Source organism: Abramis brama (assembly GCF_963993115.1).
Source record: "Abramis brama genome assembly, chromosome: 2".
Taxonomy (NCBI): domain Eukaryota; kingdom Metazoa; phylum Chordata; class Actinopteri; order Cypriniformes; family Leuciscidae; genus Abramis; species Abramis brama.
This window is the reverse complement of record NC_139964.1, coordinates 50,584,344-50,597,509: the sequence shown is the minus strand read 5'-3', so window position 1 is coordinate 50,597,509 and position 13,166 is coordinate 50,584,344. Positions and strand designations below refer to the sequence as shown.

At 41.9% G+C, this 13,166-nt stretch overlaps 1 pseudogene across 1 annotated transcript; it reads right to left on the bottom strand.

The window, feature by feature from the left end:
• Window positions 1-321: 321 nt before the first annotated feature.
• Window positions 322-3,367, bottom strand: LOC311078011 (zona pellucida sperm-binding protein 4-like; annotated as a pseudogene). Its single transcript, XR_014609574.1, has 9 exons — window positions 3,296-3,367; window positions 1,814-2,000; window positions 1,547-1,734; window positions 1,376-1,473; window positions 1,142-1,299; window positions 868-1,055; window positions 666-803; window positions 510-582; window positions 322-431 (listed from the first exon to the last, which is right to left on the bottom strand). The product of XR_014609574.1 is annotated as a zona pellucida sperm-binding protein 4-like (transcript).
• Between the last annotated feature and the right edge of the window lie 9,799 nt (window positions 3,368-13,166).

The window sequence follows — 13,166 nt, the reverse complement described above, 5'->3', positions numbered from 1 at the left end:
CTATGAGGCTAACGCTATATAATATTTAACTTCTTGAGGTTGGTATTCAACATTTTCTGAAAGCGAAAATTTGTTAAACTTATTCTGAACATTCATGTAAATGGCCATAATCCTGAGGCAGATATGAAATACCGGTTTGTGTACATATTTCAGCAGAGTACACCATATACAGAATGTCTACTATCTGGGAATACAAATATTTACCAGAAATTGTTAAATGCACAAGAAAAAGGTTTAGTAGTATGGCCCTATAAGTCAAACTGAGAGAAGTCATGAAACATCCAACTCCACTTAGAAATTAATACCAAAGGGAAACAAATGTTAAGTTTCATGAGGTTTATTAAAACACTAAATTTACATGACCAGGTTAATTTCACCATAAGACACCACAGTTTGCCCACTAGCAATGGTCTTGACGTGCACATCTCTTCCTGTAAAAAGTGGTAGAAGCATGAGGGGCATTTAAATAAATTATCAGTTCCTAAAGTCAGTTTACAGCAAGCACTCACTTTTCCTAGAGCAGCTTTGCTCACAGGAGCCAGAAGAGGGATGGCACACTGCTGTACTACAGTGGATGAAGATCTAACAGAGGGAAAGGGTTAAGCCATAGAATTCACTATAAAAAGCACTAATATTAAGAGTTGAGGCAAGGCTGTGGAGCATACAGTTTCCTGCAGAGGAGCCAGTGATGCTGGATCTACAAATGTGAACATCTTCGCAACAAAGCGCTTGTAGTGGGTTGGAAACTGAAGACCAGATGATCCAGCCACAGGAACCAATGTGGTCAGGTATGGTAAGGGCATCTTAAAAGGCAAAGAGGCAGTCAGAAAGGCCTTACAGCACACTATGGATAAAGACTGGCCTTACCCATCAACCAGAAGGTCCCATTGGGGTAGAATGAGTGGACTGGGGGGGTCGATGTCACCCAGCAACGGCATCAGGACAATGTTGGAGTCTGTCCTCTCCAAAATATGTACCTCAACATACACAGGCTCCCGCAGGACTTGTTACTGGATAATCAGCATCACTGTAGTAGGAAGTGTACACCTCATCCCCTGAGGAAGAATACAGTGCTTAACTAGAAACTGCTGCAACCCAGAGTTTTAGAAAGGTTTTAGGCATACTTGGGACCAAAACTTACCTTCTGCACAGCCTTTGGTGATGCATTGACCATTTGCCAGTCGAAGCTCCACCCTGAGGGGCCCAGGTGCAGCTACTGGTGGAGGTGGAGGAACAGTGTTAACCTCCTCAACCAGAGCTTCCACAGAAGTACCAGAGTACCTACACTGGAAGAGAAGCCTGAGCAACAAACAGTGAGCTTGTAGCATTTGTCAGTAGTGATTAACATTTATGATAAAGCATACACAAAGCTTACTCAAAATGGCTGTCCCTTGTGATGGAACAAAGTGGTCCCATACCGACTTCATACAAGGAGGTCATTCTGTTTTCATACACCACATATCCACTGTCCTCCTGCAAATAGTAACACTGTTGGCATCCAGCCCATTCTAAGCCATGCAGAACAAAACCACAAGCAGCTACTCACCATCATGCTTGTGCCACATGCAGTGACAGGGAACTGGTATATAGTAAAGATAGGGGTGGATCACACAGGACTGCAAGGTGGGTCATTTCCACCCAGGAGACGAACTGAACCCAGGCTCAGTCGAGGCAGCGTAACATCTCTAGCCACCACTACCACAAACTGACCATCTCTTATACACTGGACAGTCACTAGAATGAGTTACAAGAGCAGGTTATTGCTGAAGATAAATTTAACATGAACACCTTCACATTGACTCAACACCCTTACCTGCCTTCCCATAGTAACACTGCTGTCCATTAAAGCAGCAGTTGATAGCTGCACACTCAGCACCACTGATACCAGGTGGTCCACATTGGATCTGCTCATAATCAGCTACAGCACATTTGTCAAGGAGCTCTGCTTGTGCTACTGGCTGCTTAGGCTGAAACTGTTGACTAGCTTGCTGTTGAACTGACTGTGGAAACTGTTGATTAGCTTGCTGTTGAAACTGCTGAGGAAACTGTTAACTAACTTGCTGTTGAAACTGCAGAGGAAACCGTTGACTCGTTTGCTGTTGAACTGGCTGTTGAAACCGCTGGTCAGTTTGCTGGAACATCAGAGTTTGAGGATTCTGGGGCAGATTCCATTTTGGAACAGCATGACAGAAAGCACAGATCCAAACACAAAGTGCCAGAGACTGAACAGCACATCAACTTCCAGCCATTGTTCAACAGCTAGTCACACTGTTTAGATTCTACCCCTTGGTCTTTTTGTACTCTACAGACTTTGGCTAATTAATGATAATCCCTCCCTCTTCATTAACAGTCATGATTCTCCAGACTTGCATGAGTGGGAGTTTATGCAACTGGGTAATTCTATTGGTTATTAAATTTATTTTTTTCTTGTTTTTCCACCCTTTTTGAACATACATAAAACCAGCTGGGGCACGTTCAAGTTCAAAACGGTGCGCAACGTTTTGCTACGGTTTCCGGGTTGAACGTCATGTTTCCTGGAAACGGCGTGCACCGGTGTGCAACGGGGTTTGAGATACGTTTTCTCTTGTTTGGTGGGTGTGTCAGAACTGCAGTCCAATCAGCAGCAACATGTAAGCACGCGGTATTAAAGTGAACTCGCACAATGGGTTCAAGGAAAGTAATTTACAAATGTATTCGATGCAGCTCGGTATATGCAACAACTGAGGATATTAGAAGACATGTTTGTCGTAAGTTTTATTGTAAAAATATAGGATATCAACATAATGATGTAGTTGTTTATATTTTTAGCTTCATTGCAAGTGTATGACATTTGGTATAGAAATAAACAATGGTAATTAAGTGCTTTTCCTAAAAATGAGAAAGAAAATACAGGGTATTAAAACAGTATGAACTACAAATAAAGTCAGTATGTGAGGCTAAATAGATGTGTTTTAGTCTGAATTAGGTAAGATGTGTGCTTCCATTTCAGTTTCAGCAATCCCTTCACTCGATTGGGATGTTCTCTTTTGTTCTGGGCGGCAAGTGCAGTAACTGTAACATCGGGCATATTTTGTAGTATTAAACACATATTTATACCGACTTCATCACCAAATTCTTCACAAAGAACACAAAGAATGGCCTTCTCAGCTGCCATAGTTGCAACTCTTGCATCATCAGAGCAGTGTGTTCAACGCATCACCGTTTCTGTTTAAAAAACGTTGTGCAACGTTTTGTCGGGGCTGAACGCAGCCCTGAATTAAGGCCTTGTCCACACGGACACGGGTATTTTTATAACCATGACTTTTTTTATGCGGTTCAGCCGTTCGTCCACACGGAAACGTAGTATCAGGTCACTGAAACCGAACATTTTTGAAAACCTCTGCCAGGGTGAGGATTTTCAGAAACGGCGGTTGCAATGTTGTTGTGTAGACTGTAAAACTGGGGTTCTTGCCTTGCGACGTCAGAGTGTGCGCCGTTCTGATTGGCCAACATGGCTTTACGATTAGGGTTATATTGCCGCCTGCTGGTGTGGCATGCTCTTGACAGCGCTTGATAGCGTGTTTTTGTGTTTTCATGTAGACGGAGATTTCTTTTAAACCGAGCATGTGTGGACGGGATTTTTTTTTTAAACGCAGGAGGAAAAACTCCGGTTATAAAAATACCCGTGTCCGTGTGGACTAGGCCTCAGAATAGTATGCTAATACTATGGCCCCGTTTACACGAAGGGAAGACGCAGATATTTCCCTGCGGTTTGGCCTCTCATTTACACGAACACCCTGTTTTTATCACAGAAAACGATTATTTCTAAAAACTCCGGCCAAAGTGGAGATTTCTGATAACGGTTATGTGTTGCCGTGTCAACTGGGAGAAATGGGGTTTTAGGTTCTCAAACGTCACATTATGTGCCAGAAAATGCTTAACGTCATGTGAGTGCCCTAGGAAGTCGCTCGTGTTATTCGCTGTTGTCGATTCTGAGGATTCTGATTGGCTTGCATGGCTCTATCTTTCTCCCTACACTGCCACCCATAGGTTTGGCATAGTTATGATGGCGCTCGACGGCGTATTTATGCGGGTTGATGTAAATGACAACTTTTTTGAAAACGATGTTGTGTGCACAATGTTATTATTGAAAACGGAGGGGGGGAAATATTTGTTTCTCTAAATACCCGGCTATGTGTAAATGTGGCCTATTTCTGCCATTCTGAATTCAGCCTTTGTTTTATCCTTCATTAGCTGAATATTATATTTGATGTTTTGGCTATTCTGGATTGTTTTTTCTTGTAAACACATCTTGGAGTTCTCATGGCAACAGGCCTGTATATTCAGGGTATGTTTACACAACAGCGATATACTAAAAACGGAAAAGTTTTTCCTTTGCGTTTTTCGTGGGCAGACAACAACATTGTCAAAGCATGCCCCGTGTACATGGATCTACAAAAATGACTAAAAATACTGTATTCTGCTGGCAGACCAGTAGTTAGCGGTCCCTTTGTAAAAAAAAACTACACGCCTGTAGACTGAACGCGTAATACGAATGTGCATGACATCACCGTTTTCACAAATTCGCATTTTTGTAGTTTACACAGAGGCGATAACAGTCTCATTTTCAAAATCTTGCCTTTTGAATCCCGTTTTTAAAAGTTTGCATTTTCAGGCCCCCAAAACACTGTTGTCGTGTAAATGAACAGCCAAATTGCATAAAAAGTTTTCTGCTTTTAGATGAAAACAATGTCATGTAAATGGGCTCTCAGCAAGCAAAAGTCGCTCAAAGTCGTTTTCCTCTTTTTATAGTTGAATTTAACTCTCGTTTTATCCCTAAGGCTTATAAATAGCAAACAAAAAATGCATTTTCTTTATGTATTGTGATGAATTATTCAAAGATATTTAAAGCTGCAGTCGGCAAGATTTTTTTTTATCATATTCACTGAAACCGACACTATGCTCCGACAGAACAACATAAATCAGCCGGTTTTAGAAAAAAACCTGTGCTTCTACCTCCACCTAGGGTATTTGTTTTGCAAAAATCCACCGCTCCCGGTTCTTCTGGTCCAATCAGCGCAGGGCTGTGCGAGATCTGACTGTCAATAACAGTTTGTGCACACGCCACAGATCCCCCCTCCCCCTTGTGCACGTTACAATATCACATGCACACGCCTGAAGTTCGCAGGTGTGTTGGATTGTACGAAGCGTGATGGCGGAGAGAAAATCTACTAACAAGCTTCCAATTCCTCGGTTAACAACCAGAGCTAGGAGGTCCAAAACAACCAAGGAAAAGAAAACACCTGTAGAAAAGAAGGAAACAAAGAAAAGAAAAAGCGACTGTGCCCGTAATAAAACCAGGATTTTTATTTATTTTATTTATTTAAGTTTATTTGAATAGGGACAAGTTTGTTACATAAGCTCATGTTACATACTACAACATTTTAGCCAAAGCTAATTCTCAATGTACGTCCCTAGTGGGCCTTTACATAAAATTAAACAATACATAGTTAAAATAAACATAATAATACAATATAACACAATATAATATGATTAATGTTCAACATCGGACCGGCACTTGAAAGGTGGAGGGATCTATAGGATTTCGAAGGGTTCAAGCTAGATGGAGAGCTTGCCACATTTCTTCTCGACAGGTAATTGTGCTTTATCAACAACTGACTGGTGCACACGCACTGACGAGCACAAACTCGATGGGAGGGTGCTCGGTGGTAGTGGGGGAGGGGCATAAGAGTTGTAAACATTAAACATTTTGGCTAAGTCCCCTCAATATGCCAGACTTGCTGACTGCAGCTTTAACACTGTGCTTTTTTCCCCTGTGTAAATAATCTTATATTATGATGTACACACACCCATGCTATTTATGTTTTCTGTTTTTTTTAGGGGCCAAGCACCGAAGGTGTGGACTGCGGAGGCACCTATTGTAATCGTTAGCGTTCTTATTCTTCTTTTTCTTCTGACTGGGAGTCTATGGCAGCCCATAGAACCGCTTGCGGGAAAGTTATGAAATTCGGCACACTGATAAAAGACCGTCTGAAAAGTCACCATAGCAAATTTGGAGTCTCCAACTCATTCCCTCTAGCGCCACCAACTGTCCAAAGTTTCACTCATGTTTATGCTAATAACTTTTGAACCACAAGGGCTAGAAACTAAATTCTTTCCCCACCTGATTCCTTGGCTCAAGCCGATTCGAAAGCACCCTATGACATCATTTTCCGCCATGGAAATTTGTCCGCCATTTTGAATTATCTGAAAAAACTACTTTTTCGAACTCCTCCTAGGCCGATGCTCCGATTTTACGAAAATTGAACCAGATCATCTACAGACCATGCCGACAAAAAGTTATTCATAAAATTCATAAAAATTTATCAAACCGTTCTCGAATACCGCGCAAATTAATTTTACGTAGCGCTTGCGAAAACATACATAAGCCTGTATCTCCGTAACGCTTTATCATATTCAGACCAAACTTGGAACATGTCATCATAAGCTTGACCTGAGGCTACATGCTGCGTTTCGGCACAGCGCTACCTACTGGTCTGGAGATATGAAAAATGGTTATTTTTGCTTATAACTTCTGAACAGTTTGTCCAAAAATCATAAAATTGGTCTCGTTAGATTCAGGGCAATAAGCTGAGTCGACTGATTTCCAATTTTACCATATCGGCCATTTTGTCTGTCGGCCATTTTGAATTTTGTGCTAAAATGCTGTATTTTAAGAACGCATGAACGGATTGTTACGAAAATTGGTATGGGTCATCAGCACGATGCACTGAAGAAGCCTGAGAAGTTTCGGACCAGCGCCACCTAGTGGTTAATTTTTTTTTTCAAATGCTTATAACTTTGGGTGTGGTCGACTTATTTTCACGAGGCTCATCTCATTAGACTCCTGAATCCTTTCCGAGTCCTACGATACCAAACATGCTAGGTTTTGCCTTACGGTTTGTGTAGCGTCCTGATTTAGCGCTTAAAAAACATTTGCCGATATCTTCGAAACCGCTAGTCCGATCGAGACGAAACCACCGTCAGAAGTTTGGAAACATAGGTCGATTGTAATATCCCATTGCCCAACTGCGAAAATATTGATAGTAAGGGGTAGTAAAATCCAATCAAAGTCATGTGTCAGTAATTTTTTACGTGTTTTTTCATATAAATGTCTATAACTATAAAGCGAATTGAGATATTTTCACCAAAATCGACACACAGATGTATGGGCTCACTCTGAGGACACATGAAAAAAACGATGGGACTGTGCCTCTTGGTGGCGCTATAATAGAACAAAACATGAAATTCCCATTGACTTCAATACAGTTTTGTAAAAAATAAAATGCTATACTAAACAAATGCATTGGTGTAATATTACAAAACTCAGGATGTGCCACCAGCACCATCCCCTGAAGGTACCCAAAATATTTCGAGACAGCGCCACCTTTTGGTCAAAAGTTATAACAAAATTTTCAAAAACGCTAATAACTTTTGAATAAATCTGGCTATTGAAATGCCACTGGTCTTTATATATTCCTTGGGTCAAGCCGAGAACATAGATACCTTTTTTTTTTTAAGCCCTAAGTTTTCCTTATTTGGCCGAACTTCCTGTCCGCCATATTGATTTTCATTCAAAACCTACTTTTTCGAACTCCTCCAAGACCGTTTGTCCGATTTTCACCAAAATCGAATCGTATCATCTCCAGACTGTGCCGACTAAAAGTTATGGATTTTGTGTCGATAGACAAAACCGTTTTCGTATACCGCAGTAGCATATTTGAGGCATGATGCCAAAACGACTATTCAGGCTTTATCTCTGCAATGCCTTGACATATTGACACCAAACTTTGTATGTGTCATTGTCACTTCACTCTGACCACATCACATTAGTTTTGTAACTGTGCCACCTATTGGTCGAAAGTGATAATCAATTAAATCATTTTTTATTACTGTTTATATGCTTTTTCAGCCATTTCGCCTAAAATCCTCTTTAAATGTTTTTAATTGCTCATTGTTGTAGTTGGTCTGACACTTTCAGCCATGTCTTGTCGTCTTATTCTGCTTGGCCCCGATAATTGCTGCTTGCAGCTATATTTGTCATTATGATTGTTCATTGTTGAAAGATACAACCATGGTATCTTTCCCTGATCTGATTTTAGTTAAACAAGCAAAATGTAATTTGTTTTGTTAAATGACATAGCTATGCATGACTACACTATATAATTGCAGTGAACACATCTCAATTTTCAGTCAAGCAATGAATTAATGCATTATTTAATGAAATTAATTATATTTTATTTACTGACAATAAGAAACATGAATAAATGAGTAAAAGATTTAAAAAAAGAAACCATCACAATATATATATATATATATATATATATATATATATATATATATATATATATATACAGTGAGGAAAATAAGTATTTGAACACCCTGCTATTTTGCAAGTTCTCCCACTTGGAAATCATGGAGGGGTCTGAAATTGTCATCGTAGGTGCATGTCCACTGTGAGAGACATAATCAAAAAAAATAATAATCCAGAAATCACAATGTATGATTTTTTAACTATTTATTTGTATGATACAGCTGCAAATAAGTATTTGAACACCTGTCTATCAGCTAGAATTCTGACCCTCAAAGACCTGTTAGTCTGCCTTTAAAATGTCCACCTCCACTCCATTTATTATCCTAAATTAGATGCACCTGTTTGAGGTCGTTAGCTGCATAAAGACACCTGTCCACCCCATACAATCAGTAAGAATCCAACTACTAACATGGCCAAGACCAAAGAGCTGTCCAAAGACACTAGAGACAAAACTGTACACCTCCACAAGGCTGGAAAGGGCTACGGGGAAATTGCCAAGCAGCTTGGTGAAAAAAGGTCCACTGTTGGAGCAATCATTAGAAAATGGAAGAAGTTAAACATGACTGTCAATCTCCCTCGGACTGGGGCTCCATGCAAGATCTCACCTCGTGGGGTCTCAATGATCCTAAGAAAGGTGAGAAATCAGCCCAGAACTACACGGGAGGAGCTGGTCAATGACCTGAAAAGAGCTGGGACCACCGTTTCCAAGGTTACTGTTGGTAATACACTAAGACGTCATGGTTTGAAATCATGCATGGCACGGAAGGTTCCCCTGCTTAATGTCAAGGCCCGTCTTAAGTTTGCCCATGACCATTTGGATGATCCAGAGGAGTCATGGGAGAAAGTCATGTGGTCAGATGAGACCAAAATAGAACTTTTTGGTCATAATTCCACTAAACGTGTTTGGAGGAAGAAGAATGATGAGTACCATCCCAAGAACACCATCCCTACTGTGAAGCATGGGGGTGGTAGCATCATGCTTTGGGGGTGTTTTTCTGCACATGGGACAGGGCGACTGCACTGTATTAAGGAGAGGATGACCGGGGCCATGTATTGCGAGATTTTGGGGAACAACCTCCTTCCCTCAGTTAGAGCATTGAAGATGGGTCGAGGCTGGGTCTTCCAACATGACAATGACCTGAAGCACACAGCCAGGATAACCAAGGAGTGGCTCTGTAAGAAGCATATCAAGGTTCTGGCGTGGCCTAGCCAGACCTAAACCCAATAGAGAATCTTTGGAGGGAGCTCAAACTCCGTGTTCCTCAGCGACAGCCCAGAATCCTGACTGATCTAGAGAAGATCTGTGTGGAGGAGTGGGCCAAAATCCCTCCTGAAGTGTGTGCAAACCTGGTGAAAAACTACAGGAAACGTTTGACCTCTGTAATTGCAAACAAAGGCTACTGTACCAAATATTAACATTGATTTTCTCAGGTGTTCAAATACTTATTTGCAGCTGTATCATACAAATAAATAGTTAAAAAATCATACATTGTGATATCTGGATTTTTTTTTTTTTTGATTATGTCTCTCACAGTGGACATGCACCTACGATGACAATTTCAGACCCCTCCATGATTTCTAAGTGGGAGAACTTGCAAAATAGGTGTTCAAATACTTATTTTCCTCACTGTATATATATATATATATATATATATATATTTATTTATTTATATATATATACACACACACACAAGTCAACAACACATGAAACAAAGCTTTATTAATACTTATTGTTCTAACAATCACATATTTATTCTTTATTCTGATTAATCAGCTGACCACCATTCCCACCTTCACCTGTCTCTGCCGTCCATCATGTCCCTTTCATTGCTGCAGTAGACTAGAATCTGATCATGGATGGGAAAAGGACATGGAGGCTATCTTTGCCTTGAGAGCATCATCTGCCTCATCACCTCATACAGAGAGCCTATACAGAACCTGTGAGACTCGTCTCAGCAGCACACATTCCCGTGAGAGAAGCATAGAGCGAGCCTTTAACATGCTGAAAACACACTGGTGCTCTATTTTCTTCATGGCCAGAGGTGAGCCATGCCTTTGTGCCTGAGGTTGTTGCTTGCTGCGCTGTGCTTCACAATCTGAGGCAATAAGGGCCGGTGGAGTGATGGAGGGTCTCATCCATGACACCATTTCCAGGATTCAGCTCTGGGCTCCTCATCCTCAGTGATGATGATATACCAGTCTGCAGAAATTTCAGAATCCTACAAAAATGCACAAAACATAATAAAAAACAGACATGTTAATAGCACAATGTCATTTGATTTCTGTATTACAAGTAACAAAATTATCTTACTTTTTATATTTATTTCAGGTTTTCCTTTTTTTTTTTCTCTGCTCCACCACAAAAGCTCTGCAGCAAATGCACAGAAATCAAGAATCACAAAAGTGCTGTAATAACTCTCTTAAATTACAATAATTAAAATAAACTAAAACTTAAGATTTAAATAGATTTTTATTTATTAATTTCTATAGTATACTCACTCAAAGCCTTCATTAGCCACTCTCCACCAGATAAACACACGTGTTCATCTGTTCCTGTAACATCCAGACAAGATTCACATTACCTCTGTGATTTATAAGCTCAATAAACATGTACATGTTGAGGTTGATGCTGATGTGTTAACTCACTTTTTATGCAACATAAATGTTCCTCAATTTATCAACAGTACCAATGGACAAATAAAATATATAATGTATGTTTAGTTACTTTATGTAGATTTGTTCATGTAATATAAGCAGTGTTGACAACAGTAAATTCTCCTACACAATAGGACTCATACATCACTCACTCAGATGTCTATTTCATGTTGTGATATGCATCTGCAATATTTATCGTCGATTTTCCTGTCAGATGTTAATAGACATTTAAAATAAGCGTCTTTAAGATATGGTTTAGGTAAATCCATTTAGAGACGTACGTGTGCTTACTGGAGCTCCCCTGTTAGCTATACATAATAAAACGTGTTTTTACAGCAAAATCACAACTATACTATACTGTCTTACATCTTTACACATTCAACAGTTCAACAGATTACAGTAGTTCAACATGGAACCGTGTTTACTCACATTTAAAAACACGTCCTGCGTTGCTAATCTCCGCGATGTTTGATAATGATGTATCCTCTACCGTGGCCTCCTGGGATAAAAGTATCGATCTACGAGCTCTTCAGAATCTGGCCTGAAGCAGGAAGCCATCCGGGAACTTCTCGCCTACTCTTTACTTAGTACTGAGGTTTCGGACATACTACTCCTTTCACGTACTGTTTTCTCCTACTATATAGAAGGAAAGTAGGAATATTCGGACGCACTTAGTATATGCATGTCTGACGACGTGACGACTGATTGGGATCAAGCTAGGGAGCCTGTCATCTTCGAGTATTGTAAAAACGAGCCAATGCACATTGGCGTGCGAGACTTGCATCTCACGCTCCGCCCCGCAGCGCGGGTATAAATACGGAAGCGGATTCACGCACCACTTGTCTTTCGCTTCGGAGCCGATCGTTCTTCATGTCGATGTCTCTGAAGAGTCTTTTGTATTACAATGAGCGAGTGTGTTGGTGCTTCTTCAGGAAGTCTTTGGAGACTAACTTCATGTCTGCCCTGGTGTTTACAGCGTGTGACAGCGGTGATCGCAAGCTTTCTAAGCTCTCAACTGCTGTTTTAACAGCAAAGCAAATCTCTGTTTGTGTATGTTTGTCTGACGGCCGGTTGAGGGTGAAGAGAGTGAGTGCTTCACCGGTACAGGCTGCACCATCCTTGTCAGTGTTGCCGCGATTATTCCCCTGTGTGCTCCGGCACTGGTTAGAGCGTTTATTTCCTGAAAGAGCAACACGGGTGCGTTTGCGTCTTTTTCAAGATGTCATTCCGCCCATTCGGGCTCGAGTGGATCCCTCCACCGTGTCCTGCTCAGTCGCAGTTGGACGATTGGTTCCTCGGGGCGGGCCGTGCTGGTTCTCAGCCCGCTGCCCCAGTGCCTTTCTTTCCCGAGGTGCATGGAGAGCTGACTAGATCATGGATGGCACCTTTTACTGCTGGAAACAATCTGGATAGTTTCTCCACCCTCACTACCCTTGAAGGAGGAGCAGTGCGAGGTTACGTGGCTGTCCCTCCAGTGGTGTGGTCTGTCGCGGCACACCTGTGTCCGGCAGCCGCTGCATCTGGCTCGGGGGAGCCTTGTTTACCCTCACAGGCCTGTGAATCTTCGTCTGTTCTTTCGGACGGAGCTTATAGAGCTTGCGGGCAAGCTGCTTCCTCTCTGCATGCCATGGCATTGTTACAGGTCTACCAGGCCAAAACACTCATAGATATGCATGAGGGTAGTCTAGACTTTGTGCTCATGAGGGTGCCCCCCTGCCGCCGCTCAAGCTCCTGCTGGGCCACCGCAGCAGCCTTCACTCAGGCCTCAGCGGAGAGCTATCCGCAGGCAGGCCGCCCAGCCTGTATCAGACACTGCCAAACCAGGTGGCAAGAGCAAGACTAAGCATCCCTGATACAGGCCACCCAGGGATGGGGGGAGGAGATCATCAGATAGTTTCTGTTCGGCTCTTCGTCGGCTCCCCGGAGTCCAGTGGTTCCCGAATTGTCAGAAGAACAAATTTCTCTATTCCTGGGTTCCAAGAGGGTCAGATTGATGGTGTGCGACCCTGTAAAGCCTTGCATGTGTTGTGTCACCAGCCGGCAGATGGGTATGGTCTGAGGACCCGATTACACATTCTCCCGTACCCAATGGCGATCAGTGGAAACAGGTCAGTGCATTGCGCACTCAGACCCCGCTCTGGACCGCCCCCGGGCCCTC